The 27975-nt window shown below is 39.2% G+C and overlaps 1 long non-coding RNA gene and 2 other non-coding genes across 4 annotated transcripts; 2 read left to right on the plus strand and 1 right to left on the minus strand.

Annotated features, from left to right (window-relative positions):
- Positions 1-8430: 8430 nt before the first annotated feature.
- Positions 8431-8502, plus strand: trnap-ugg. Its single transcript has one exon. It is a non-coding gene; the product is annotated as a tRNA-Pro (tRNA).
- Positions 8503-9714: 1212 nt separating this feature from the next.
- Positions 9715-9786, plus strand: trnap-agg. The gene has a single exon. It is a non-coding gene; the product is annotated as a tRNA-Pro (tRNA).
- Positions 9787-10269: 483 nt separating this feature from the next.
- Positions 10270-15889, minus strand: LOC117494908. 2 transcript variants are annotated; one of them, XR_004557141.1, is made up of 3 exons: positions 15850-15889; positions 14154-14194; positions 10270-10404 (listed from the first exon to the last, which is right to left on the minus strand). It is a non-coding gene; the product is annotated as an uncharacterized LOC117494908 (long non-coding RNA). The 2 variants fall into 2 exon arrangements; XR_004557140.1 differs by lacking the exon at positions 15850-15889 and adding an exon at positions 14721-14764.
- Positions 15890-27975: the final 12086 nt, after the last annotated feature.

The following is a 27975-nucleotide window of genomic DNA, read 5'->3' on the forward strand; positions in this document are numbered from 1 at the left end:
AATGTAAAGGCTCAATCAACGGGTATTACAGTGTCACACAAATTATTCAGGATACTGTAGACGTGGATGTGTTGAATTTATAAGCCAGCTCTTGCAGGGGTTGGTTTATCTTAATTTCATTAGTGTCAGTATAAACTGTTGAAATGTAGACAGTGAACTCTTAGCGTTCACACTGATGTGCAGTTCCACAAGATTGTATACCATCATTAGAATAGCAAAAGTAGGAAGTCCCGTTGTAGAACCGCACATGGTCATCATCGCCCCTTAAATGTACTCTCTGAAATGGTGGACTTTACAAGCTTTTCTTTTAAGTTAACATTTTCTGTTGTTACATTATTAATTTCAAATGACATTTTGTCAATCATTTCACCAGTCAAATCAGTCTGAGTTTGCAGTGCCAGTCTCTGGTTCAATCAGTCCTTCTTCTTCCCCAGTGGCTCCCAGGACTGGTGCGGGCTCTTCTAGAGATGGTATATCAGATACCATGCTGTAGAGATCAAGTAGTGCGATGGATGACCTTTTTCTGGCGCGTTTATACCTGGCATGTGTAGCAGGGAAGGTGCTGTAATTTTCTCGTGGCCCAATTTGACAGACGGTGCCCAGTCAGGATGATTTTTTGTCAAAAAGTGCAACTGGTTTACCTGCAAATAAATCAGATTGTAGGTCAGTTATATCCTGGGTGAACTGTTAATTAATACAAATTTGACCTCTTTTGACAAGCGAAGTCAGACTTTAGATATATTTAAAATGCTGGTGTCAAGACATAGGAACATGACAAATAATTGAGGAAACCAAAAGCCTCTGAAAAGGTCCCAGGGACTGTACAGCCTTTACTGTTTACATAATCAAATGGCCAGTAGGGGGAGGAGGAATTACTTTAAATTACAGTTAAACGAAGCACTGCAGGGGACTGACAGACTGGTGTGAAGATGACCTGAGCCAAGGGATGACTTTACTTTGAAGATACTCCACAATCTGATATGTCGATCGATGACAGACTCCAGGATTCTTATTTCCTTGTTAAGATACATGTCTTAGTACGTGGGTTATATGTTCATTTTGAATGTTTGTATGTAAAACCCGACACTTACCTGACGTGAAATGATCCCCACAAACGCGAGTATAGTTGTGGTTGGATGGTTTGAGATCCTCCCGTCCGATCCTATTGAGCCATTTTTCCCGGCGACGCTTTTGAAAGTTCATGTGTTGCTTCACCCTGGTGTGTTATAAACCGCCGGCAGCCCTGTAAAATGACTTCGGCCCCCTGTTTCGATCACCTCTGTTGCCGCAGCCAACAATGGCACAGAAGTTAACCCATTATATGTCCGGTAAAAAAACAGCGCTGACGTATTACGGTGTCTGTTTTGGTACTCCAGTATGGCCGTTGGGCTGATGTCACGTTACCCGTGACGTCATATGCAAAGCCTCTATAGAATATCACCAGTTGTTCGTCTCACATTTTATTCGGTAACGGCCCGTCTCGTCGCTACGGTTCTCTCTCTCTGTGTTCCTGAGAAAGTGTGTGTGAGCTCCAGCACTACTACGATCCATCATCTGTGTGTTTGGATAAACCTCTGAATGGACTGTGTGCTCTTTTTTCTGGAGCGTTTACCTCGGACTATAGGAGCTAGCTTAGCATGCTAGCTGGAAACACGTTAGCAACGCTAGTCAGATTGAGAGTTTGATGGAGAGAGAAACGGTGTGTTTAACGGAGCTTGCAGGAAAAGGTGATCTAGTAAACATGAGTAAAGTCCAAATGCTGCTGTCGTTGAAGAAGCAGCGACTCGCTACTGAAGAGATATTTGCTTTGTTTGAAAAAACGATAGCCGAGTACGAGGAGGAGCTGTCTCTTTCCAAAGAGGAGAACAAGAGACTCCAGAAACTTCTGGACGCTGTTTTACAGCCTCAGCTTCGGATACACAGAGCAGGTATGTTCCCTTTACCCTTAATTAACACTTTACACTCTTCAGTAGCACTTTATTATCACATTAATAACACTTTAGACCCTTTATCAGCACTTGCTGCAGGTAGTAGATCCTGAAGTAAAAGTACAAACACCACACTGTGAAATACTCCATTACAAGTTAAAGTACTGCATTCATGTTATTTAAGTAAAAGTATGTAAGTATTATTAGACACATGTACTTTATTATGATAATTAAAATGTATTACGGAAGAGCAAACTTACCAAAAATAAATATATTTATAAAAATACATACATTGAATAATATGCCATTTAAAGGTGGGGTAGGTAAGTTTGAGAAACCGGCTCGAGATCACTAGAATTTGAAAATACACAACCGGAGAAAATCTGCCACTTCCTTACAGAGCCCCTCCTCCAACACACACGAACGCGCACATGACCAATGAGGGCACGAGATAAGTTTGTGCACAGATGGAAGGCTGACAGGCAGGTAGGCCATCCAGTTATTTTAGCCGGGCGGCTAAAATGATTGGTCGTACTTTTTACAGTATTACGGCTTCCACAGATGACATTTTTTTTATGGATTTTTTGTCAAAGCACTTAAGATATTCATTGCTATCGGGATGTTAAGAGCATTCCATGGAATATAACAAAAAGTGTATCTCGAGCCGGTTTCTCAAACTTACCTACCCCACCTTTAATTTACTGATTTTAAATATTACCCATACATGTAGGCACTAGTTGGTTAAATGTGACATAATTTGATAATTTAGTTTTAATGTGCTTCTTTATTCACCTTTTCTTTTTAAATGTGAAAAAGCAAATAAAAATAAATACTTTGGATTAATTCAAATTGCGCGAGAATAATTCATAAAGAAATCAATGAATAAATATGTTCAATAATAAATTAAACACATCTAAAATGTTACTTATTAAAGAATAGGGGAACTAGTACAAAGGTCATTAAGTAATTAAAACGTTAATATAAATTAATGTAAAATCTCATCAATCAATTATTGCCAACATTGTATTTATATATATATATATATATATATCAGCGACGTGCAGGCAGGGGAGGCAGAGCCTCACCTGTCATACTCCAATGTAACGGAAAAACAACTAAAGAAAAACGAAATAGTAATAATAATAAAATGTCTCCACTGATCTGTGTTGTAAGTGTGATTTATGTATGATTCTAATCGCTTTTTATAGTCAAAATCAGCAAATTTGCCGAGCTCCGCTACGGGAGCGATGACAAGTCAGGCAGGGATGTGCTCTGCCTCTCGTAAGCCCACAGTAACTTGCTGGAGCACGGGCACTAATTTAGCGCGGGCACTTATTTTGTGAGCGCGCTCAAGCCAGTTACTGTGGGGTAAGGTGAGGCACAGATGAGATCTGCCTCACCTCAGAATGCGTCACCCCACAGAAACTGGCTGGAAAGCGGGCCCTAAGCGCATGCCTGTTACCATCTCACTGTAGGTCACCAATGTAATGTATGTAGATCCCTTTATTACATTTATCCTCGCCATCCATAGTCTCTAAATAACTTATTTCACGTATATATGATATTTAGGCTCGCTGGTCTCAACGGCAATGAAATTGCACCAGGGGAGGCAGCCATAACCTCTGCCGCACTGAAGGGGGCGCACGTGAGCCCACAGGTTCTTGTTGCTACTGTAATTCTACGCAGAGACGGTAGACGTAACAACAAACTAGACTTTTGAAACTACAGGAAGATAAGGAGGACTTTTACAAAAAAGTAATAGAGATTGTTGTCCAGAAGGATAGCATGGACTTCATCTTCAAGTCAAGGTAAGACCACATTTGTAATGAAAATGGGATCTTACTAAGAAAGAACAATCCAATATTTAGATTTTGGGTATCCTTTTGTTGAACGGTCTGTTTAAAATGAATCGAAGCATCAGACTAAAAAAGCTTTTGAAAATAACCGAATATTTCGATTAAGGTCAAAATATAATATTTGTAAATCTGACTCAGTGAGTCAGTGCCTCACCAGCCATGAACCTCACCGCACGTCACTGATATATATATATATATATATCCATATGTGTTCTTTCATAGTTTTGATGTCTTCAGTATTAATCTAGAAAGTAGAAACAAATTAAAATAAACAAAAAACATTGAATGAGAGTGTGTCCAAACTTTGACTGGTACTGTATATAAAACACACATTTTAATATTTAGCAGGTTCCCTCATCTATAATCATTTATACAAGCGCAACTTTGAACATGTACAGCAGTAAAATGCAACATACAAAATAATCAAGAAACATCATAAATTAAACACCGACAGGGAACATTTTACTGCACCATCATTACTTTTACATAAGAAGGTGCCGTCAAATGTTCTGTTAATACTTGCATACTTTTACTTAAATAAGGTTTGAATGCAGGATTTTTATTTGTAACAGAGTATTTTAATTCTATACTGTAGGCGTAGTGTATCTGTGAACAATCCCAAATACAATTCATTGTTTACATTGCAGCTAGTGCTACGCCAGAAGAAAAAAAACGTTTTCATTTTTAAGTGGAAAGGGGCGGGGCTACATAAGGTGAATTGAGCCAACACAAATACACAATAGGTGGGACTAAGAAAGATAATGTGAAAATATAAAAACAAAGGCATTAATTAGGGCTGCAAAATGTCTCCCATTGTAATGGTGATGAGATTTTTAAATGCTAACACTTAACAGTTTGTTCTGACTGTGTGTTTCCTGTTTCGTGCAGATGTCCTGCTGGTGGTGGTTAAAGAAGAGGTTCTCCCTGACCAGCAGGAGTGGAGCACCAGTCTGGACCAGAAGGACCCAGTGCCCCCCCCCACACATGAAGCAGGAACAGGAGGAACTCAGGATCAGTCAGGAGGGAGAGCAGCTTCAGGAGCTGGAGGAGGCTGATATCACCAAGTCCACTTTCACTCCTGACCCTGTGAAGAGTGAAGATGATGAAGAGAAACCTCAGTCCTCACAGCCTCATCAAAAACAAACTGAACACATGGAAACAGAAGCTGATGGAGATGACTGTCGAGGACCAGAACCAGCCAGGAACTCAGATCCAGAGAGCAGTTTACAACCAAAGACTGAGGACGACACTGGAGACTCTTCTGAACCTGACACTGAAGATTCTTCTGAACCTGACACTGAAGACAGTGCTGATTGGAACGAGACCAAAGAACCTGTATCAGGCTCAAACTCACTGAAAAATAGACATGAATCTGTCAGTGATCCACAACGTAGTGCTGAAAATAAACCATTCCGCTGCTCAGTCTGTAAGAAAGCTTTTCCACAGAGTAGATATTTAAAGCTACACATGAGAATCCACACAGGAGAGAAACCATTCAGCTGCTCAGTCTGTAAGAAAGCTTTTTCACAGAGTGGACATTTAAAGGCACACACGATAATCCACACAGGAGAGAAACCATTCAGCTGCTCAGTCTGTAAGAAAGCTTTTTCACAGAGTGGATATTTAAAGCTACACATGAGAATCCACACAGGAGAGAAACCATTCAGCTGCTCAGTCTGTAAGAAAGCTTTTTCACAGAGTGGACATTTAAAGGCACACACGAGAGTCCACACAGGAGAGAAACCATTCAGCTGCTCAGTCTGTAAGAAAGCTTTTACAATGAAAAGTGATGTAAAACGACACATGAGAGTCCACACAGGAGAGAAACCATTCACCTGTACAGTCTGTAAGAAAGCTTTTTCACGGAGTGAGTATTTAAAGAAACACATGAGAGTCCACACAGGAGAGGAAAATAGAGCTGCAATGTTTGTGACAAAAGATTTAAATGGCATAATCGTTTCAAAAGACATAAGTGTGTTGGTCGTCAGCTGCTTCTGTAACTGTAAGGGAATACATTTGTCTATTTTGTATCCTGATGACCTAATGCCGTTACATGTAATACGTTACTCCCTAAGCCTGATTTCACCCACCTGCAACCGATTTGCTAATAATCACAAATGTTCATTTTCTTTGACCCCTTGACTCGACTATTTCTTGTTTAATAATCGTTACATCTCCTCAGGACCAAGTTCCCGTGTCCTGCCTTTCACCTGCTGATCACCCACTGCTCATTTAAGGTGGACTCACCTTTACAAGGGACCAGCTAGTCTTAGTGTCTTAATGCAAATGTTTTGTAAAGTGATGCTAGACCAAAAACGTGCTGTTGGGTTGTGTGCTCTCTGCAGGACGGGGTCTGTACTCAAATGTTGTTTATGAAATGAGAGCTTCATTCTGTTTTTGTTGTCTAAACAACGTCAACAGAGCGATACGTCTTCTTTCCAGCAGATGGCATACATGTTACATCATCCAGTTCAACTGTCATCCACATATTAATGATTCAAAACAGCAATGTGTAAGATATGGCTAGTAATTGACCATTTCAACAGAATGTGAAGAGGTTACAGTCTTGAGGCCATGTCCAATATGTTTATGTTTGATTAAATCTACTGAAATGAGCATTCAATGACTAAATTATTCTTAATTACTGTCCTTACATCATGGGTTTGCATTGCAATATTAGAACGCATAAAACCCAACTTTATTTCTACCAAGTTGCGGGTGTTCATTGTTTAGAAGTCCGCTGTGTTTCATCCAAGCTTCCACTTTGTGCTCCGATAATGCTGAAAGTATCTGTTGTATGCTTTACCTGCTCCAGTAACAAAAGTGTAATTCACTGGACAGAGACAAGAGATAGTGGATGGATCCCGAAAAGAACCAGAAGATAGTCCGTATAGAGCCTTCAGGTTCTGATAATGATCAGGGACAGAGCTAGAAAAAAAACTCCAAAAACCTGAATAGAGCTAGAAGATAGCCAGTACAAAGCCAAGAAAGACCCAGTAGAAAGACAGGAAGGAGCCAAAAGAGTTTGTATTTTTTAATATTCAGACTATTCTCTTAATGGTAGGGTATGTAAGTTTGAGAAACCGGCTCGAGATCGCTAGAATTTGAAAATACACGACCGGAGAAAATCTGCCACTTCCTTATAGAGCCCCTCCTCCAACACACACGAACGCGCACATGACCAATGAGGGCACGAGATAAGTTTGTGCACAGATGGAAGGCTGACAGGCAGGTAGGCCATCCAGTTATTTTAGCCGGGCCGGCTGAAATGATTGGTCGTGCTTTTTACAGTACTACGGCTTCCATAGGTGACATTTTTTTATGGATTTTTTGTCAAAGCACTTAAAATATTCATTGCTAAATAATGTAGGCTCCCCTTCCAGACACAGGTTGTTCTCCGCCATGAGATAAAGAAAAAAAGGCGCACTAAAACCGGAAGTGTAATTAACTCCAACTAGAGTGCATGCAATCAACTCCCTTAAATAACACCGGCCTTAGAGCTTTGTCAGCACTGCAAGTGTTAAAAGAACACCCAAATCAACACGTATCAACTCTAAATAATTGACACTGAAACATTAACACTATTTCACACTACAGAATTTGCTGTGTACAGTGTATGAAGGGGGTGGGGCTGGGCTTTATCTAAAGTCAAAGATGAGTCTTGATTGGGCCAAATTTAAACTTGAGTCACCCAAAACAATTCTGCTGGGTCTTCCCGAAACCGAACACCAATTTTTTAGAGACCTTCAGACTTGGCTAGAATTGTCAAAATCAGTTTTGTAGTGTTTATATAGCTGTTGTGGAGGATATCATGAAGCCTTGTTCAGATAAAAAAAACTAGAGCGTAGTTATTATATAATTTTAACTTGAAACGGGTCACGGAAGACCCAAACACAACATAAGGGTTAAGAAGTACAATACAAGACAAGCACAAGTTTCATCTGTGGGCCATACTCCATTATACTTTTTGAATTTGCTGAGGGCCGATTCAAAATGGCCCCCGGGCCATAGTTTGGACACCCCTGGTTTAGATACTCGAGGGTTCAAGAGGCGTTATTGTCTTATAGCTACAGTGTAGATATGGCAATGAAAATCTCAACAATGCTACATAAATATATATATGTGGGTAACTCATACTTACTGATATCCATTTAATCATATCTTACATCTTGGTTCTCTCTTCGGACGTTGGAATATTATTAATACAGAATTGCGGGGGGGGGGGAAGTATAATAGAAAATGGTGAAAGGAAAATATTAAATATATGGTAGTCATTAGATTAATTATAAATACAAAAATCAAGATGATAATTAAAAGTAAGAATATATATTTATTTAATATATTTAAAATTTGAGTTTCACTTCCTTTATGTATTTATTTAAGTATTCATTTTATTTAATATATATATATTTTTACCTGTGTCAATTTCTTTCCTCCATAACATTCCTGCAGCCCTGGTGAGATAAAGATGATTTAATAGAGGTCACTTCTGCAGGGTTGTATCAGGTTGTGTCTGCAGGTCAACAAAGCGCCTCTAGAGGGCGCTGAACCACCAGGAAATCTACCTTTTAAGTTTTAAAGGCAGCAGTAATGCGACGTGGCATTTGAAGTAGAGGAAGAAGCTGATGGTTATGATTAGTTTTCATGGCTCGTTGGTCTAGGGGTATGATTCTCGCTTTGGGTGCGAGAGGTCCCGGGTTCAAATCCCGGACGAGCCCTCCTTTATGCCCCTCAGGGTCTGACAGAAGCAGTTATTCCTTTAGATCAAGGGTGTCCAAACTTTTTTCACCGAGGGCCAAATACAGAAAAATATATATACGAAGAGCTGGGCCCCTCACTTGAGGTGAGGTATAATGCCTCATAAGTTAAGTTATAAGTCAGCAAAATAAATCAAATGTAGGTAAATGATGTTTAACACTTGAAAATACTTTAAGAAAACAAACAGCCTACATCCCAGCTCTCCAGAGGGTTTCATTTATCTTGTTAGCAGCTCATTCCTTAAAACAGAAGCCTCAGATTGATTATCATAAGAGGAAATATGAAGGGTTTATTTCAAGCGTGTTATGAAAATAAGTTATTGGGCTTTTTTCTTATCAACTTAGATTTGATAGAAACATTTTTCAACTTTAATTGACTGAATTTGTTTGAAAAGTGGGCTTCTTAACACATGAATACTACTGTGTAATATCTGTTTTCATCTATATTTAAGTACAACACAAGACCAGCACAAGTTTCATCTGTGGGCCGTTCTCCATTATACTTTTTGAATGTGCTGAGGGCCGATTCAAAATGGCCCCCGGGACGTAGTTCGGAAGCCCCTGGTTTAGATACTCGAGGGTTCAAGAGGCGTTATTGTCTTATAGCTACAGTGTAGATATGGCAATGAAAATCTCAACAATGCTACATAAATATATATGACTAACTCCTGACAGGGCCGGTTTTTGGCATAGGCGGTTTAATATATATATTTATTCATGCATTTATTTATATATTTTTACCTGTGTCAATTTCTTTCCTCCATAACATTCCTGTGGCCCTGGTGAGATAAAGATGATTTAATAGGGGAGGCGTGTGGTATAGTGGGTTGTGTGTTGGTTTTCGGATCAGGTTCAAACCCCACTGCAGTCAGCATGTCGTTGTGTCCCTGGGCAAGACACTTCACCCCAAATTGCTCCTGTGGGGATTGCCCACAGTATTGAGTATGTAAGTCGCTTTGGATAAAAGCGTCTAACAAGTGACATGTAATGTAATGTAATAAAGATCACTTCTGCAGGGTTGTATCAGGTTGTATCTGCAGGTCAACAAAGCGCCTCTAGAGGGCGCTGAATCGCCAGGAAATCTACCTTTGAAGGTTAAAGGAGAGCAGCAGAAGTCATGCGACGTGGCATGTAAAGTACAGCCATGAACTGATGGTTATCGCCTATTTGTGTGGTTCGTTGGTCTAGGGGTATGATTCTCGCTTAGGGTGCGAGAGGTCCCGGGTTCAAATCCCAGACGAGCCCTCCTTTTTGCAAAAGTTGCACCTCAGATGTGTTTGATACCAACTTATCATAAAATCATTTTAGTTTTAGTTTCTCAGCCCACAGGTTTTGGTGTATAACAAAACAGAATAGCACATTTTAGTCTACAATTCATTATAATATTATATTACATCGTTAAATGTATTATCAGCACTATGGGAGTTTCCCTGTGCAACCATATTTTGTGATATATATATATATATATTTAGGTGATGAATGGAGAGTCTACTGGTAAAAATGTAAGTACATTATTTGCTTTCCCATGGAGGTTTGAAAATGACATAATATATAAAAATGCAAAGATAAATGATTAAATACAGATAAGGGAATAAAAGAACAGAATAATTGTTGATAGAAATACATTTGACAAAGTGGCCAGAGGGTGGAAGGTAAATACAGAATAATACATTTTAGTCTACAATACATTATAATAATAAATTACATTTAAAGAATACAATGCAAGAATTGAACCGAGTATCAAAGATGTTTATTTATGAATAAATGTCAGCTCCAGAATAACATCCAGTCTATCCAACGTAGTCATGACTATCAATTACAACTTTTTATCCTGTGGTAGGAGGATTCAGAGAGAGGAAGAACCTGTGTTTCAACCGATCAAAGAAACAAACATGGGTAAGAAGGGTTTACCATCAGGATATCAAACATTATTCACAATTGTAAATGTATTATCTCTGCCCAGGTGTTGGGTATTTGTTGTTGTCAGTCCCCTCAGGAGTGAAAGCTTCATGTTGTCTCCGTCCATATAGTCAGGTGTCAGCAAACACAATCAGCAAAATGTGCAATACGAAAAACAACCAAAAATTCATGTAAACTAGATACATGAAAAACATGTGATAATAACAATAATAACATTCAGTGCTATTGCAGCATACTTTGTCTACAACAGCCTGTCAGACACTGAAAAACGCCATCATGTGCTTCTTGGTATTGGATTTTTGGAATATCTTCATGGAAATGTTACTCACTGCAGTTTATTTCGACTATTTTTATGAATAAAAGTTAAGCAATAACAGAGTGTAAGGTATTACCGGGAACATGAGTGAAAAATAGTCACGTGTGATTAATTCAGTCGGGGTGATTAACGCAAAAAAAGTCATCATTTAAAACTGTTCTTCGTGTTCTCCGTCGCTGTTTTTCTGACTGTTTCCAAAGATTTGAGGGACAGAAACTGAAGGAAACTAACCAAATGCAGGATTACGGGGCTGAATGCACTGCCTGATGGTTAACAGTACACTATTCCCTCTTGTTATATAACCAACAATCACTTTGAACAGAGATCTCTTAAAAAATTACTAACAAGTTACACAAAAGTTCAATGTGATGTTCACAGAGATATTTATATTCCTCAACTTTCCCAGTGGTGGGTTTATTTATTTAAAAATATATAATATGTAACATTTTCTCATTAAAATGTCTAAAAAGGATTACACCTATGGTATTTATACATTCTTTTTGAGTTGTGAACATCAAATACCTGTTCTTTCACACAAGTGAAAAGCTAGCATTAGGCTATAAAGGAACTACATCACAGTCACATGATTTAACATCACAGCCAATGAGGAGATGAGTTTCTGCCCGATTTGCATCTCTGCCCGATTTGCATTGCGCAAGCGCGAGATGGTCCGCCATATTGGACAGCTACATATGGCAACCCAAATGAGAAGGGTCCAGCTGCAGCCGCAGCAAGACGGTGGAGGTTGAACCTGTAGGAAGTTGTACTTCCAAATATGGTCAAAAGAAAGCGCGCCCAAAACATGAGATGCTGACGCAAGGATATTTAAAGAGACATGGAGGTTTACAGAGAACAGACAATATGGCGCACCGAGTACAGGTAATTAACGTTCCTAACCCGATTGTCTTACTTTTAAACTTCATGTCAATAACTTGCTTAAAAAGCTGAGGGTTAGGCTAGGTTTCTTTTTCAGAAACAAGTCCTGTTTCTCACTTGAGGCCAGGAAAAGGCTAGTCTCTGTGACCTTTTGACCTGTGCTGGACTATGGTGATTTGTTGTATATGAATGCACCTGCCCATTGCCTGAACAAGTTAGATGCCGCCTATCACAGCGCACTGAGATTTGTCACAAATTGTAAAGCACTCACACATCACTGTACCCTGTATGCCAAGGCAGGTTTGCCATCACTTACTGTACGGAGGCTCAGTCATTGGTACACGTTTATTTATAAAGCTTTGTTGGGTAAACTCCCGTATTATATCTGCTCTCTGATAACACAGAGAGTTGCAAGCAGCTATTGTCTGAGATCGCATGATGTAGTATTGTTAGATGTGCCAAGAGCAAGGACTGTCTTAGGTAAGACAGCTTTTATGTGCGCAGCTCCACTTGCTTGGAACAATCTTCAGCAAGAATTGAAACTGAGCAATCTCATTCCTCTGCATGTTTTTAAAGCTAGGCTAAATGAAATGCTCGTTGATACTATGGGTACTTGTAAATGTCTATAACTATGTAAATGTATCCTGTAAATATAATGTATGATGTCCTTTATTGTTTTATGTTTCATGTGGAACCTATATGCTGCAGGTCTCCCTTGAAAAAGAGATCTATGAACTCAATGGGACCAATCTGGTTAAATAAAGGTTTGAAATGAAATGAAATGAACCCCTAACCCTAACCCTATGATCTAATTAAAACCTATTTTATATGTATTAAAAAATTAAAATAAAGTTTACTAAGCCACCTTTTTGTTTTAATTGATTAATTAGACAAAATGATTTGTGCTGAAAGTCATGCTGTTGTGTCTCAAACGGATAGACTTGGTTATTCATTTCTTTGCCTAATAGTTGCTTAAAATGCTACAATAACATTTGCAATTCGTTTTTAATCTGCCATGTACGGTATCAATGTCTCTCAGCCACCGTAGTGTCGTGTCAAGTGGGCATATTTTGTGGGGGGCGTGACACGCGTGTCGTGTAGGGAGTTTGTCGTGTAGGGGGTGTTTCGTGTAGGGGGTGTACCATCTAGGGGGCGTGTCGTGTACCGTCTTGCTGCGGCTGCTGCTGGTTGATATTGACCCAAATAGGTAGTAGGCACATGTTTTTTTTTACCACAGTGTGATACAAGCCACAAGGAAAGCCAAAAAAAAGGGATGAAGGAAAGGAAAATAGGAAACCTGTTAATTGTTCATTTGTTAATGATATTGGACCATGGAAATAAATGCACAAACGGAGATTCTTGTCTGGACTTGGATCATTGCCCTGCGTAAGATTCAATAACTGGTGCCTCAGCTGCAGTGTTATTTTAAGTGAATTATCTGTTTTATTTCTATATGATTTTGGCCGCTACAGACGCATATAAGCCTCAAAATTCAGAAGTGTGGTATTTATTGGATATAAGTATGTCTAATGTTAACAGAGATGGAGTACTCGAGTTGAGTCGGACTCGAGTGCCGATTTTCGGGACTCGTGACTCGACTCGGACTCGCTCACTGATTGCACGGACTCGGACTCGTGGATTCTCGTGCACGATGACTCGGACTCGTGGATTCTCGTGCACGATGACTCTGACTCGGACTCGTGAATTTTTCAGCCACAATGACTCGGACTCGACTTGTACATTGATGCTCCGACTTGGACTTGGATTCGAGCAAGTTTTGTCACGAGTCAGATGTACTCTGTCCTGGCGTGTGCACATGCGAGGTGAGTTCACGCACGTGGCGCGCCCCCGCTATTCCAGTCTAAAGATTTCCAGAGACACACCCCGCATCCTGCTGTATGCTTTCACACAGAAAAGAGCAGCGCAAAATGCTCATTATGTGGAAAAAAGATTGAAGAGAAGGCTACGTAACACATTACTCTAAGGATCGAGTTCAGACATATAGGTGGGCTGTCTTGAACACTATCATCACAGTAATGTGATCAAATCAATAAATAAAGATTCAGCCGATAACACGAAAGCACATGGCTACTTAACATGCAGAATGTCATCATTTTGCATGCTAAGTAGCCATGTGCTTTCTGGGGCTTTTACAGCGTTTCGTTAATGTAGGGCTTTTAGCAAACGCTGCGCATGTTTCCTCAAGTTGGTAAATATTTTCTAAATGCTGAGCATGTGTTGTCAAGTTGGTGAAGATGTTTTTTCATTTGCGTGTGTTTTGGCACATTTGTGTTTTTATATTGCATCGTATTTGAAGTATCAGCGCCTTTCTCCTAATGGAAGTGTTTTTGGGCCGTTGTAGCAGGCTTGGTTAGCCCCTCCGTGTTAGACATAAACAGGAGGCACAGATTTCATCAAGTGATACATAAATATATAACGTATGATTTGATCGCATTTACGATAGTTTGGATGTATTTGGAGGATATGGTTCAATACTCACATTTCTTCTGTATCGTGGCTGTGATTGTCTCGTCATTGATCCTGTAGGGATGAACACAATCCAACAGTTATAGATCAAGTTAAAATATTTGTTTGTTCTTTGAGTTAGTCAGCTTCAGAGTCCTGACTGATCCAATGCTTCATCACATCACATCATATCTTCTCTGCAAACACTACGACTGACTGACTGTCCACAGCTCTCAGCTGCATTAGAGAGTTAACTAGGAATTAGTCCAGGAACAAAAAAACTTCATAGGAAAAATAAACAGACTACCTTTTTAACTGTAAAATCCCATTTGTCTGTTAATGAGTTGCACCTGACTGACAAGTGGCTTTGCATAGTCAGCTTGTATTATATTGCTTGTAGAAGAATGCAAGAAAAGAAACATAAGATGAAAGAAAAGGAGAAACTGCAGATAAGCTGTAACATCACTGATTTGTTGTGCTAAGCTAGGCTACGCCTGGAAGGTGGAACTGGAGAGATTAGCCAGTGAGAGGAACACATCCATCTCCCTGTGTTTAATACAATCCTGCTGAACCAGCAGAGACTGAGTGAACCCTTACTGACCCGAGAGTCTCCAGTCTGCAGTCTGGACTCTCCAAAAGATCTCTCAGCAGCTTCACTCCTGAATCCTTCAGCTTGTTGTTACTCAGGTCCAGATCTCTCAGATGGGAGGGGTTGGACTTCAGAGCTGAGATCAGAGCAGCACAGCTGATCTCTGACAAACTGCAGAACCTCAGTCTGAATAAAGAACACATGATGTAAGTTTAGAAAACAACGTTCCTGTTTGAAAAAATTCAAGGTTTAATAATCTGATTATAGCTGGAGAAGTAGAAAATGTAGAAGTTTATAAAGTGGACACTCCCGAGAAAAAGAGCTCTCATTAATATTTAAGACAACGTGCTTCTACTTCAATAAAAAGTGGTGACTCCACATCTTAAACTCCGCTCCATCTACACTAACTCATGATGTGCAGCCAGACAAATAAAAACCACAGAAACTGATTCAACTCAAGATCACAGAGTTTACAAAGATCACAAATATCTCAGGATGAATTTTAAAGAAATGTGATCAAAAATAAATAGAGATAATAATTTTAGGAATAGTGGAGACATAGATCACAGCATGTTCAGTTGTAACTATTCAGTTAGTATAAGCATCATTTAGCTTCTTAAAAATCTTTGAGAAAAAGCAAAACCTGAAATGATTGGTTAGTGTTTAATAGTTTTAATACAAATGTGTATTAATTGTATTAATCTGTTTATTATATCATTTATGAAAGAAACCTGATATAGAATATAAGATGAATTCCAGGTGTTTAAAGGATCAGAGTGAATTATGCAGTGTAGGATTTTCTTGTTATATTTCAAATTAAAGCTCAACATTAGTCTGCCACAGTCAACACATTTTCTGTAAAATCCCATTTGTCTGTTAAGAAGTTGCAGCTGACTAAAATGTGGCTTTGCAATGCCAGCTTGTATTATATTGCTTTATAATAATGAAAGTAAAGAACCGCAAGATGAAAGAAAAGGAGAAACTGCAGATAAATGGTAACATCACTGATTTGTTGTGCTAAGCTAGGCTACGCCTGGAAGGTGGAACTGGAGAGATTCCCCAGTGTGAGAAACACCTCCACCTCCCTGTGTTTAATACAATCCTGCTGAACCAGCAGAGACTGAGTCGACCCCTTACTGACCCGAGAGTCTCCAGTCTGCAGTCTGGACTCTCCAGAAAATCACTCAGCAGCTCCACTCCTGAATCCTGCAGATCGTTGTGACTCAGGTTCAGCTTTCTCAGATGGGAGGGGTTGGACTTCAGAGCTGAGATCAGAGCAGCCCAGCTGATCTCTGACAACCTGCAGCCCATCAGTCTGAATAAAGAACACATGATGTACGTTTAGAAAACAAATATTCAGCTTAAAATATTCAAGGTTTAATAATCAGTTTATAGCTGCAGAAGTAGAGAATGTAGAAGTTTAGAAAGTGGAAACTCCAAACAGGTTCAAAACTGTAAGATACATAAATGTAAACAGACAGGAACTCATTATTTGCCAAGCATATGGCTCAGTTCTGTCACGAAAACAATTGTATATTGTCAAGCAAGGTGCTTTTTCCTGCAGATAGTTATACTTACATTAGTGAGGCCTGGCATACTGCGTCATGGCTTGACCATTGTATTAGTACAGCTGATGCGCATGCTTCACTTGAGTGTATGAGCATTCTGTATGGGACAGCAACGACTGATCATATACCTGTTGCTATGTCAATAAATGTCGAACATCTACCTGGGCTAACCAGAAATGTAAATAGTGTTCAAAACTAGACTGGTCAACCCTCACAAAGGAAGACATTACATCCTATTATGCTCAGACGGATACATCCTTAACTAATATTCATCTACCTAGAGACGCAATTATGTGTAGTGATGTTAATTGTAAGGATGCAAAGCATAGGAGTGATATCTGCTCCATGTACAATGATATAGTAAGTGCTCTGTAATAAGGCAGTAAGCCTTACTACAAACATAACAATAAGACACATAACATCAGGCCTGGCTGGAATAGGTATGTAGCTGAGTATCATGCTGAAGCCTGTGAAGCCACCAAATCATGGGCTATGGCAGGCAGACCCAGACAAGGGTCTGTATTTGAGTACAAGAAGCTTACTAATGCAAGATACAAGTATGCTATTCGCTTCATCTGTAAAAATGAGCAAGCTATGAGGGCTGATTCCATGGCTAAGAAGTTGCTAAGTAACAATGCTATTGATTTTTGGAAAGAAGCGAGGGTTATTAATAACTGCAAAATATCTCTACCATGCACTGTAGATGGAACATCCGGAACAGACAATATTGCAGAGTTATGGCGACAGCATTATAGTACCTTATTCAACTGTGTCCAAAGTGAACTGTATAAGGTAGATGATATTGATAGCAATGAGTCAATGGTGATAATGTCACATGAGGTGTACTAAGCTATAAACAAGCTGTCTGATAACAAAGCAAGTGGTGAAGATCATATTTCTGCTGAACATCTTAAATATGCCAGTATGGAGATAGCTTCTCTCCTTTCTATTTGCTTTACTGCCTTTATGAGTCATGGCTTGTTACCAGACTCAATGTTGTCTGTTCTGTTAGTGCCAGTTATTAAGGACAAAGCCGGTAAAGTGGGAAGCCTAGATACCTATAGGCCCATAGCGTTAGCCAGCATACTGTCAAAAGTCCTAGAAAGAATTCTGCTGGACAGATTAGATGACTTTATTAACTCAACAGATAACCCGTTTGGCTTTAAGGCTAAACATGGCACTGACTTGTGTATACGCCTTAAAGGAAATTGTTAACAAATATAGAGGTAATAACTCATCAGTTCTTATGTGTTTCATTGATGCTTTTAAAGCCTTTGATCGTGTTAATCATAGGAAGTTATTAGTTAAACTGAATCAAAGAGGGGTGCCCAAATACATTGTGAGAATTCTGGTCTACTGGTATGGCCACCAGACTATGCAAGTAAAATGGGGCAATAGGGTATCAGCCCCATTTGGGGTTAGTAATGGTGTCAAACAAGGTGGAATTATGTCCCCAGTTCTTTTTAATCTTTATATTGATAATCTGTCCAAGCGACTGACAGCCTGTAATACTGGATGCATGATTGGTAGTACTCTAGTGAACCATATTATGTATGCAGATGATCTTGTTGTGCTGAGTCCATCTAGCGCTGGTCTTCAGCAGCTCCTTACTGTTTGTTCTGTGTATGGTGTGGAACATGACATCAAATACAACGCCAGTAAGAGTGCTGTCATGATCTTTAGAACCAAAGAGGATAAATGTCTAAAATGTCCTGATTTTAAATTGTCTGATATTAATCTTAGTGTCTGTAATAAGTTAAAAATATCTTGGACACTTTATTACAGAACAAATTACAGATGATGAAGATGTATGCACAAGCAAACATTCTCCTACGTAAGTTTAGTGCATGTACAGATGGAGTGAATATGTCTCTGTTCAGAGCATATTGTACACCACTCTATACTGCACATTTGTGGTCAAACTACAGAAAAGCAAGTTTACGGAAAGTTCAAGTAGCTTATAATGATGCTGTGAGAATATTGCTGAAGAGACCTCGATAGTCTAGTGCAAGTGAAATGTTTGTGGCTGCAGGAGTCAATACTCTACAAGCTGTTTTAAGAAATCTCATGAATACATGTATTTGCCGGCTTAATGACTCTGATAATGAAATCATCTTGGCCTTATCAAACATAAGGTTTAGTACTACACGCTACCAATCGCAGCTGTGGAGACATTGGTATAGTTGTCTCTTTGTATGACACTGATTTAAATTATTCTTAAAGAATGAATTTCTTTTTATGCTGTGTATGTAATTTATTATATGTAATGTCTTGTCTTTTAACTGGACCCTGAGTCTGTAATAAAGTTTTGATTGATTGATTGATTGATTGATTGTAAAATAGCTCAATCTAAACAAAGATAAAACTGAGGTAATTTATTTTGGAGCCAAGGAGGAACACAAGTCACAATACAATACAAGTCAGCGCTGAGCTTCAGTCTGCAATGTGTTTTTAAAAGGCATCATTGAAGTTGCACCGACAGAGGTCCGCCGTTTCCCCGCAGCGAGGCTCCCCCCAGTTGACAGTTCGCTAGCACCCCAGCCCCTAGATCTCGGCAGACTGGCAACTTTAAAAGTAGCTCTTGGTTCAAAAAAGGTTGGGCACCCCTGATGTAGACCCATTAAAATGTTGGAAACAGCAAAACCTGAATTTATTTGTTAGTGTTTGATAGTTTTAATAGAAATATTTAATTATTGTATTTGATGTTTTAATATAATTTGTTAAAATCCTTCTGGAGAATATAAGATACATGTCAGGTGTTTAAGAGGTTCAGAGTGAATTATGCAATATAGGATATTTCAGTTTAAAGATCAACATTGCTCTGCCACAGTCAATTAACTAAAACCACAGAAGAAGAAAATAGACTTTAGCATTAAGATGCTCAGTGAGGATCAGGATAACATCAGCCTGATGTCTGCAGCTCAGAGTCAACACAACTCTCACATATTAATCTCAGCACAGAAGTAAAAGATGGAGAACTGACGTGAATTTCTCCAGTCTGCAGTCTGGACTCTCCAGAAGATCACTCAGCAGCTTCACTCCTGAATCCTTCAAATTGTTGCCACTCAGGTCCAGATGTCTCAGATGGGAGAGGTTGGACTTCAGAGCTGAGATCAGAGCAGCCCAGCTGATTTCTGACAAACTGCAGCCCCACAGTCTGAATAAAGAATACATGATGAAAGTTTAGAAAACAATGTTCATGCTTAAAATATTCAAGGTTCAATAATCTGTTTATAGCTGCAGAAGTACAGAATGTAGAAGTTTAGAAAGTGGAAACTCCAAGCAGGTTAAAAACTGCAAGATACACAAATGTAAAAGAGCTCAAAATTAACAAAGATAAGAATGGGTAATGGTTTTTGGAGCCAAGGAGGAACGAATACAAGTCAGCGCTGAGCTTCAGTCTGCAATGTTCAAAACAACAGATGAAGCCAGAAATCTAGGTGTAGTCATGGACTCTGACCTGAGTTTCAACAGTCACATTAAAACAATGACTAAATCAGCCTACTATCACCTTAAGAATATATAGAGGATTAACCTGTTAAGCCCTGAGCCTGTTTTTCAGGTCTCAGGCTCGAAAATGACATTCCCAGAACAAATGACCATATCTTCCCTTCTAAAAGGGTTAAATTAATAATCTTTTTTCTCAAAGTAATGATAAACCTGTGAGTTGGATGTAGAAAAGTCAGAATCAATATAGATGTTTTTTATTTTAAAGAAAATTCAGTAAAAAACTGTAAATTATAGTGTCCGTCCAAAAATTATTTTTTACTTATAGTGAAAACTACCCTTGAATGATGGTAAGGTAGACTAAAAGCTTTAGGAATCCAAAGTACAACATATTATAAGTACCCTGTATCAAGATTGATGCAAAACAAGTGACATCTGACCTTTTTAGAGAGGTTTAGCAACAAAAACTCTGGGTGGAAATGGGGGTTTTTGCCGTTTCTCTGGAAACCATTGGTCGATTTTGGTGATTGACATCTCTTTTTAACCGTTAGAGCCAATAGAATCGAAGGGGATTTTCCACATACACACCAACGTTACCAAAAAAAAGTGGGGGCTTGACACATGCAGTTTTGCCCAGAGCGAACCTATCTCACGCTCTGACATCTGAAACCGGAAAAGTAGGTTTATTGCTTATGGATTATCATAAATAATTTCAAAGGGACACAGACACATTGGATTAACCTATGGATTAATCTTCAGCGGCGTTTTTATCGTTTTAATGCCATTGAAGACAACTTTTGATCAGACAACGACAAAGGTAAGCCATATTGCCGTTTTAGCCAAGTGTTGTGATGTCTGTTTTTGTTTATAAAGTTGCGAGTTCTTATCATAGAGTGATGATGTAGGTACCTATAGATTCTGTGTCTTCTCATGATGCTAATTGATGGGTTGGATGTGCAGCTATGATAAGTAATAAGGGTGTTATGAGAGTTTCTGTGCAACCACCGTTAGCATTTTTTGGCTCGTGGCTAATTCAGAGGCTGAGCGTTAGCTTTGTGTTTTTTTTTGCAAAAACAAAGATCAGTTAGCTGAGTTTCTTCCCGTTACATGGATATAAAACATTCAGTTTATTAAATATTAAGATGACCTCAGACGCTGTTTCCTGCAGATGATGCGTTTTTTCTGCCCGGGGGCGGGGGGATGGGGTTCAACAGGTTAAACTGCACTGTAACTTTTATTCATGAATTTTTTACGTTTATTTTATTACATTTGCTTTTTAATGACTGTTTTGAAATGCCATTTTATAACTTGTTTCCGCTGCACTAGTTCTTAATGCTCTTAATGTCTTTCATTATTGTAAAGCACTTTGAATTGCCTTGTGTTTAAAGGTGCTGTATAAATAAACTTGCCTCTTATTAATATTAAAGACAATGTGCTTCTCCTTCAATGAAAAAGTGCTGACTTCACATCTGAAATTCTGCTCCATCTACACTAACTCATGATGTGCAGCCAGACAAATACAAAATTATGGTATTTTATGTTTTAATATAATTTGTTAAAATCATTATGGAGAATATAAGATGCATGTCAGGTGTTTAAGAGGTTCAGAGTGAATTATGCAACATAGGATATTTCAATTTAAAGATCAACATTGCTCTGCAACAGTCAAATAACTCATATAAAGCACAGAAGAAGAAAATAGACTTTAGCATTAAGATACTCAGTGAGGATCAGGATAATATCAGCCTGATGTCTGCAGCTCAGAGTCAACACAACTTTCACATATTAATCTCAGCACAGAAGTAAAAGATGGAGAACTGACCTGAGAGTCTCCAGTCTGCAGTCTGGACTCTCCAGAAGATCTCTCAGCAGCTCCACTCCTGAACCCTGCAGATTGTTGTGACCAAGGTCCAGATCTCTCAGATGGGAGGGGTTGGACTTCAGAGCTGAGGCCAGAGCAGACAAGCTGATCTCTGACAAACTGCATTCACTCAGTCTGAATAAAGAACACAGGATGTAAGTTTAGAAAAAAAATGTCATGCTTAAAATATTCAAGGTTTAATAATCTGCTTATAGCTGCAGAAGTAGAGAATGTAGAAGCCAAAAAGTTAAAAACTGTAAGATACAGAAAGAGAAAAAAGCTCTCATTAATATTAAAGACAACTTTCTTCTCCTTCAATAAAAAGTGGTGACTTCACATCTGAAACTCTGCTCCATCTACACTAACTCATGATGTGCATTCAGACAAATAAAAACCCACAGAAACTGATTCAACTCAAGATCACAGAGTTTACAAAGAAGAAAAATATCTCAGGATGAAAGATGTTAGAAACAGCAAACACTGAAAATAGTGTTTGATATTTTTAATAGAAATAATTAATGATCGTATTCACGTGATTATAATGTCATTTATTTAAAAAATACATGACAGAATATAAGATGAATTTCAGGTTTTTAAGAGGTTCAGAGTGAATTATGCAGAGTTAGATTTTTCCTTAACATTGCTCTGCCACAGTCAATGAACTAAACCACAGAAGAAGAAAATAGACTTTAGCTTTAAAGTTCTCCTATCATGCTATTTTTAGGCATACATTATGGGTCTCAGACATATACAAATATATAGAAAAAAATGTTTATTATGTGTTTTGCTCAAAATACCAAACAGATCATGCATTTTAGACATCCCTCATATCCCTCTATTCCAGCCCTCTTAGAGAACTGCAGGTTCGGGGTCCTTAGCTTGAACAAAAATAAAAGAGGAGGGGGAGCTAATGCCTGCTCAGAATTACCCGGCAGATTCAGCCTAATGCTCCTGTGATTAAACGCCATGTCATGTTCCAAACCACATCAAGGAGTATTTCTGAAACAGTATGGAGCTCAAATACATTTTCTCTTGCGGGTTTACCACAAGGTGAGTTCCTTTTTTTATTTCCTGCTTTTCTACACATATTCTCTCCAGTGCAGGTTAGCTCTGAGTGTTAGCGATGCTTGCTAATGTAAACAACGATCATATTACGTCCAAAACAGTCATTTTTTGGAACAGCATTGTTTCTGATAGCAACGTTTCTGATAGGGCCGTGGGTCTGCATACGTCATATCGGACGCAAATCTGGATCAGCTCTGTTGTAACCCCGTTTTTAGAGATTTGGGTACGGAGGAAAAGAGAGAGGGTTTTATTTTCTGACACTTTGTGAGTTCCCTGACACACCGGGGACACATCTTTATGTATAAAATATATCAAAAAGTGCATTTTGCATGATAGTCCCCCTTTAAGATAGTCAGTGTGGATCAGGATAATATCAGCCTGATGTCTGCAGCTCAGAGTCAACACAACGCTCACATATTAATCTCATCACAGAAGTAGAAGATGAAGAACTGACCTGAGTTTCTCCAGTCTGCAGTCTGGACTCTCCAGAAGATCTCTCAGCAGCTTCACTCCTGAATCCTTCAGATCGTTCTCTCTCAGGTCCAGAACTCTCAGGTGGGAGGGGTTGGACTTCAGAGCTGAGATCAGAGCAGCACAGCTGATTTCTGACAAACTGCAGCCACTCAGTCTGAATAAAGAACACATGATGTAAGTTTAGAAGAAAATGTTCATGCTTAAAATATTCAAGGTTTAATAATCTTTTTATAGCTGGAGAAGTAGAGAATGTAGAAGCCAACAAGTTAAAAACTGTAAGATACAGAAAGAGAAAAGAGCTCTCATTAATATTAAAGACAACGTCCTTCTACTACAATAAAAAGTGGTGACTCCATATCTGAAACTCTGCTCCATCTACACTTTTTCAGCTTGGGAGCTCCTTTTAAAATGACCAAGCCCAAATGATCTACCTACAGGGCCGCCCCTGTCCAATCTGTGTCGTGAGCGGGTGGGGGGGTGGGGGGGGGGGGTGCTAGTGGACTAAACGCCTGATGGGGGGGGGGATGCTAGTGGACTAAACGCCGGATAAACTGTGGCGCGCTTACACTAATTGCGCCGCATAAGCGTATAATAGTGCGCCGCATTTGCGCTTCAGATGAGGAGTTGAGGCCCCCTCATAACTGCATGAACCCGTATGGCACAATACAACTCAGACTGGCTTACCTGTACGTCAATCAAGTGGCAAATGCCATAGAAAGGATGGATGATAGGCTCACTTTAAAAAATAAATAATAATATTTAAAAGGAAAAAAAAATTCTTTTTTTTTCAATGCCATGTGATCTACCCACACTACCCTTGCGATCGACCGGTCGATCGCGATCGACGTATTGGGCACCCCTGATCTACACTAACTCATGATGTGCAGCCAGACAAATAAAAACCTGCATAAACTGATTCAACTCAAGATCACAGAGTTTACAAAGAAGAAAAATATCTCAGGATGAATTTTGAAGAAATGTGATCAAAATTAAGAGAGAATATATATTTCAGAAAAAGTGGAGCCATAAATCCAAAGCATCTTCAGTTTAAACTATATACGCATCATGTAGCTTTATAAAGATGTTGGAAACAGCAAACACTGAAAATATTTGTTAGTGTTTGATATTTTTAATATAATTTTTCCTTAACATTGCTCTGCCACAGTCAATGAACTAAACCACAGAAGAAGAAAATAGACTTTAGCTTTAAAGTTCTCCTATTATGCAATTTTTAGGCCTACATTATGGGTCTCAGAAATATACAAATATATAAAAAACATGTCTATGTGTTTTGCTCAAAATACCAAACAGATCATGCATTTTAACCTGTTAAGCACCAAGCCTGTTTTTCATGTTTCAGGCTCGAAAATGACATGCCCAAAACAAATGACTACAACTTAACTTCTAAAAGGGTTATATGAATCATTTCTTTTATCAAAGCAAGGTTACATCTGTGAGTTGGATGTAGAAGTGTCAGAATCAATAAAGATGTTTTTTATTTTAAAGAAAATTCAGATTTTACATAGTTAAAGAACTGTAAATTATAGTGTCCGTCCAAAAATTCTTTTTTACTTATAGTGAAAACTACCCTTGGATGATGGGTTAGTAGACGAAAAGCTTTAGGAATCCAAAGTACAACATATAATAAGTACCCTGTATCAAGATTGATGCAAAACAAGTGACATTTGACCTTTTTAGAGAGGTTTAGCCAAAACCACTCCACCTCTGAGGTGATTTGGGTGAAAATGGTTTTTTTTCCATATCTCTGGCCCCCCTTGGTCGATTTGGATGGTTGACACCTCTTTCTGACCGTTAGAGCCAATAGAATCGAAGGGGGAGGCCCCCACACACACTCGTTGTGAAAACAAACGGTGGGGGCTTCCCGCATGCAGGTTTGCACCAGAGTGAAGCGATCTCTCGCTCTGACATTTGGAAACGAAAAAGCAGTTTTATTGCTTATGGATTATCAGAAATCATTTCAAAGAGGACACAGATACATTGGATTAACCTATGGATTAACTGCAGCATTGTTTTTTTATCGTTTTAATGCCATTGAAGACCAGTTTTGACCAAGGTAAGCCATGTTAGCATTTCTAGCTACCTAGCACCACATGTTTTGAAGTACGTTTTCGTTTATAGCGTCGCAAATGTTTATCACGGAGTGTTGAGGTGGGCACCAAACGATTCTGTGTCTCCAGGAGATGCTAATCGAGGGGTTGGCTGTGCATCTAGGATAAGTAATAAGGGAGTTATGAGTGAGTTTAGGTGCAGTGATAGGTTAAATTATTTCGCTCGTGGCTAATTCAGAGGCTGAGTGTTAGCATTGTGGGGTTTTTTTGGGGAAAAAAATTAAAAAGATCAGTTAGCTGAGTTTCTTCCCGTTACATGGATATAAAACATTCATAGTTTATTAAATATTAAGATTCCTTAGACGTTGTTTCCTGCAAATGACGCGTTTATCCGCCCGGTACCGGGGGGGGCGGTGCGTAACAGGTTAAGGCACAGACACACCAGGCTGATTATCGGCATCTGTGGGCGTCAGGCCGACGATGAGCGTCGACACGCCCTCCTCAGATTGGTGTGTCCCACACCGCCGGGTCTTTTCAGCCACGCCTTTTCGGCCAAAAACCCGCCGATTCAAGGGCAGTCGGCAACAGAAATCACTCTGATTGGCTGTTCAGCTAGCGAATCTGTGCATGAGAAGCGAAACGGAAGTGAGGGACCCAAACAAACTATTAAGAAGGCAAATCTGAGATTTCATTTAACTCCAGCTCTCGACACAGGTTCGGGAAAGCCCCATGAGCTTCTCGTTGTAGAGTGAAAATGGAACACACACGCTATTTGTTGTTTGTTTATATCACGCAGTCTGGTCTTCTTCTCTCGGTTATCACGCAGTCTGTCTTCCGGTTGTTGCCTCTTTTGAATGACGAATACACACTACCGCCGCCTGCTGGTAAGGACAGTTATTGCCACTCACGCATGCGCAGTTCGTTCGTGCTTCTTGGCCGTCGGCTGAAGTCTTTGCGGTGTGTTCCAGTGCGACACATGGCCAAGACGCAGAGACGCGAGGCGACAAGCGTTAGCTTTGTGTTTTTTTTTGCAAAAACAAAGATCAGTTAGCTGAGTTTCTTCCCGTTACATGGATATAAAACATTCAGTTTATTAAATATTAAGATGCCCTCAGACGCTGTTTCCTGCAGATGATGCGTTTTTTCTGCCCGGGGGCGGGGGGATGGGGTTCAACAGGTTAAACTGCACTGTAACTTTTATTCATGAATTTTTTACGTTTATTTTATTACATTTGCTTTTTAATGACTGTTTTGAAATGCCATTTTATAACTTGTTTCCGCTGCACTAGTTCTTAATGCTCTTAATGTCTTTCATTATTGTAAAGCACTTTGAATTGCCTTGTGTTTAAAGGTGCTGTATAAATAAACTTGCCTCTTATTAATATTAAAGACAATGTGCTTCTCCTTCAATGAAAAAGTGCTGACTTCACATCTGAAATTCTGCTCCATCTACACTAACTCATGATGTGCAGCCAGACAAATACAAAATTATGGTATTTTATGTTTTAATATAATTTGTTAAAATCATTATGGAGAATATAAGATGCATGTCAGGTGTTTAAGAGGTTCAGAGTGAATTATGCAACATAGGATATTTCAATTTAAAGATCAACATTGCTCTGCAACAGTCAAATAACTCATATAAAGCACAGAAGAAGAAAATAGACTTTAGCATTAAGATACTCAGTGAGGATCAGGATAATATCAGCCTGATGTCTGCAGCTCAGAGTCAACACAACTTTCACATATTAATCTCAGCACAGAAGTAAAAGATGGAGAACTGACCTGAGAGTCTCCAGTCTGCAGTCTGGACTCTCCAGAAAATCTCTCAGCAGCTCCACTCCTGAGTCCTTCAGATCGTTCTCTCTCAGGTCCAGATCTCTCAGATAGGAGGGGTTGGACTTCAGAGCTGAGGCCAGAGCAGCACAGCTGATCTCTGACAAACTGCAGTCCCTCAGTCTGAATAAAGAACACATGATGTAAGTTTAGAAAACAATGTTCCTGTTATAAAAGGTTTAACCAGTTAAGCCCCAAGCCTGTTTTTAAGGTCTCAGGCTCGAAAATGACATTCCCAGAACAAATTGAGGCAAAACAAGTGACATTTGACCTTTTTAGAGAGGTTTAGCAACAAACAAAAAACACCTCTGGGGTCATTTGGGTGTACTTGGGTGGATTTGCCGTTTCTCTGGAACCCATTGGTCGATTTTGATAATTGACATCTCTTTTTAACCGTTAGAGCCAATAGAATCTAGGGGGAAGTTCCTAAATACATCTACACGTTACCATGAGGAGTGAGAGTGATGCGCACCCAGTTTGCAAAGGTAATGTTATTTTCCGTTTTGGTCCCGTAAAGCTACGTTGTGTGTTATCTGGGTTTGCTTCCCCTGCCACGAGTTTTGGTCGCTCAGTGATGATACTAATACTTCTAGAATCTGTGGAATCTGATATCTTGTTTGTGCAGATCCGATAAGTAATAAAGTATTTCTACCGTGAGTTCTGTGCTAAGTGCGTTAGCATTTTTTCGCTCAGGGCTAATTCAGAGCCTTTGTTATTACCCTTGTGTTTTGTTTAGCTAAAAATGGTTAATATTGTCTGATAGCTGAGTTTCTTCCCGTTAAGTGGGTATGACACATTCATAGTTTGTTAAATGTTAAGAAGCCCTCAGACGCTGTTTCTTGCAAGATGTTGATAGGTCCCCTTTAAGTGTTGATCAGGATAATATCAGCCTGATGTCTGCAGCTCAGAGTCAACACAACTCTCACATATTAATCTCAGCACAGAAG

This window comes from Trematomus bernacchii, unplaced genomic scaffold (assembly GCF_902827165.1).
Source record: "Trematomus bernacchii unplaced genomic scaffold, fTreBer1.1, whole genome shotgun sequence".
NCBI lineage: Eukaryota > Metazoa > Chordata > Actinopteri > Perciformes > Nototheniidae > Trematomus > Trematomus bernacchii.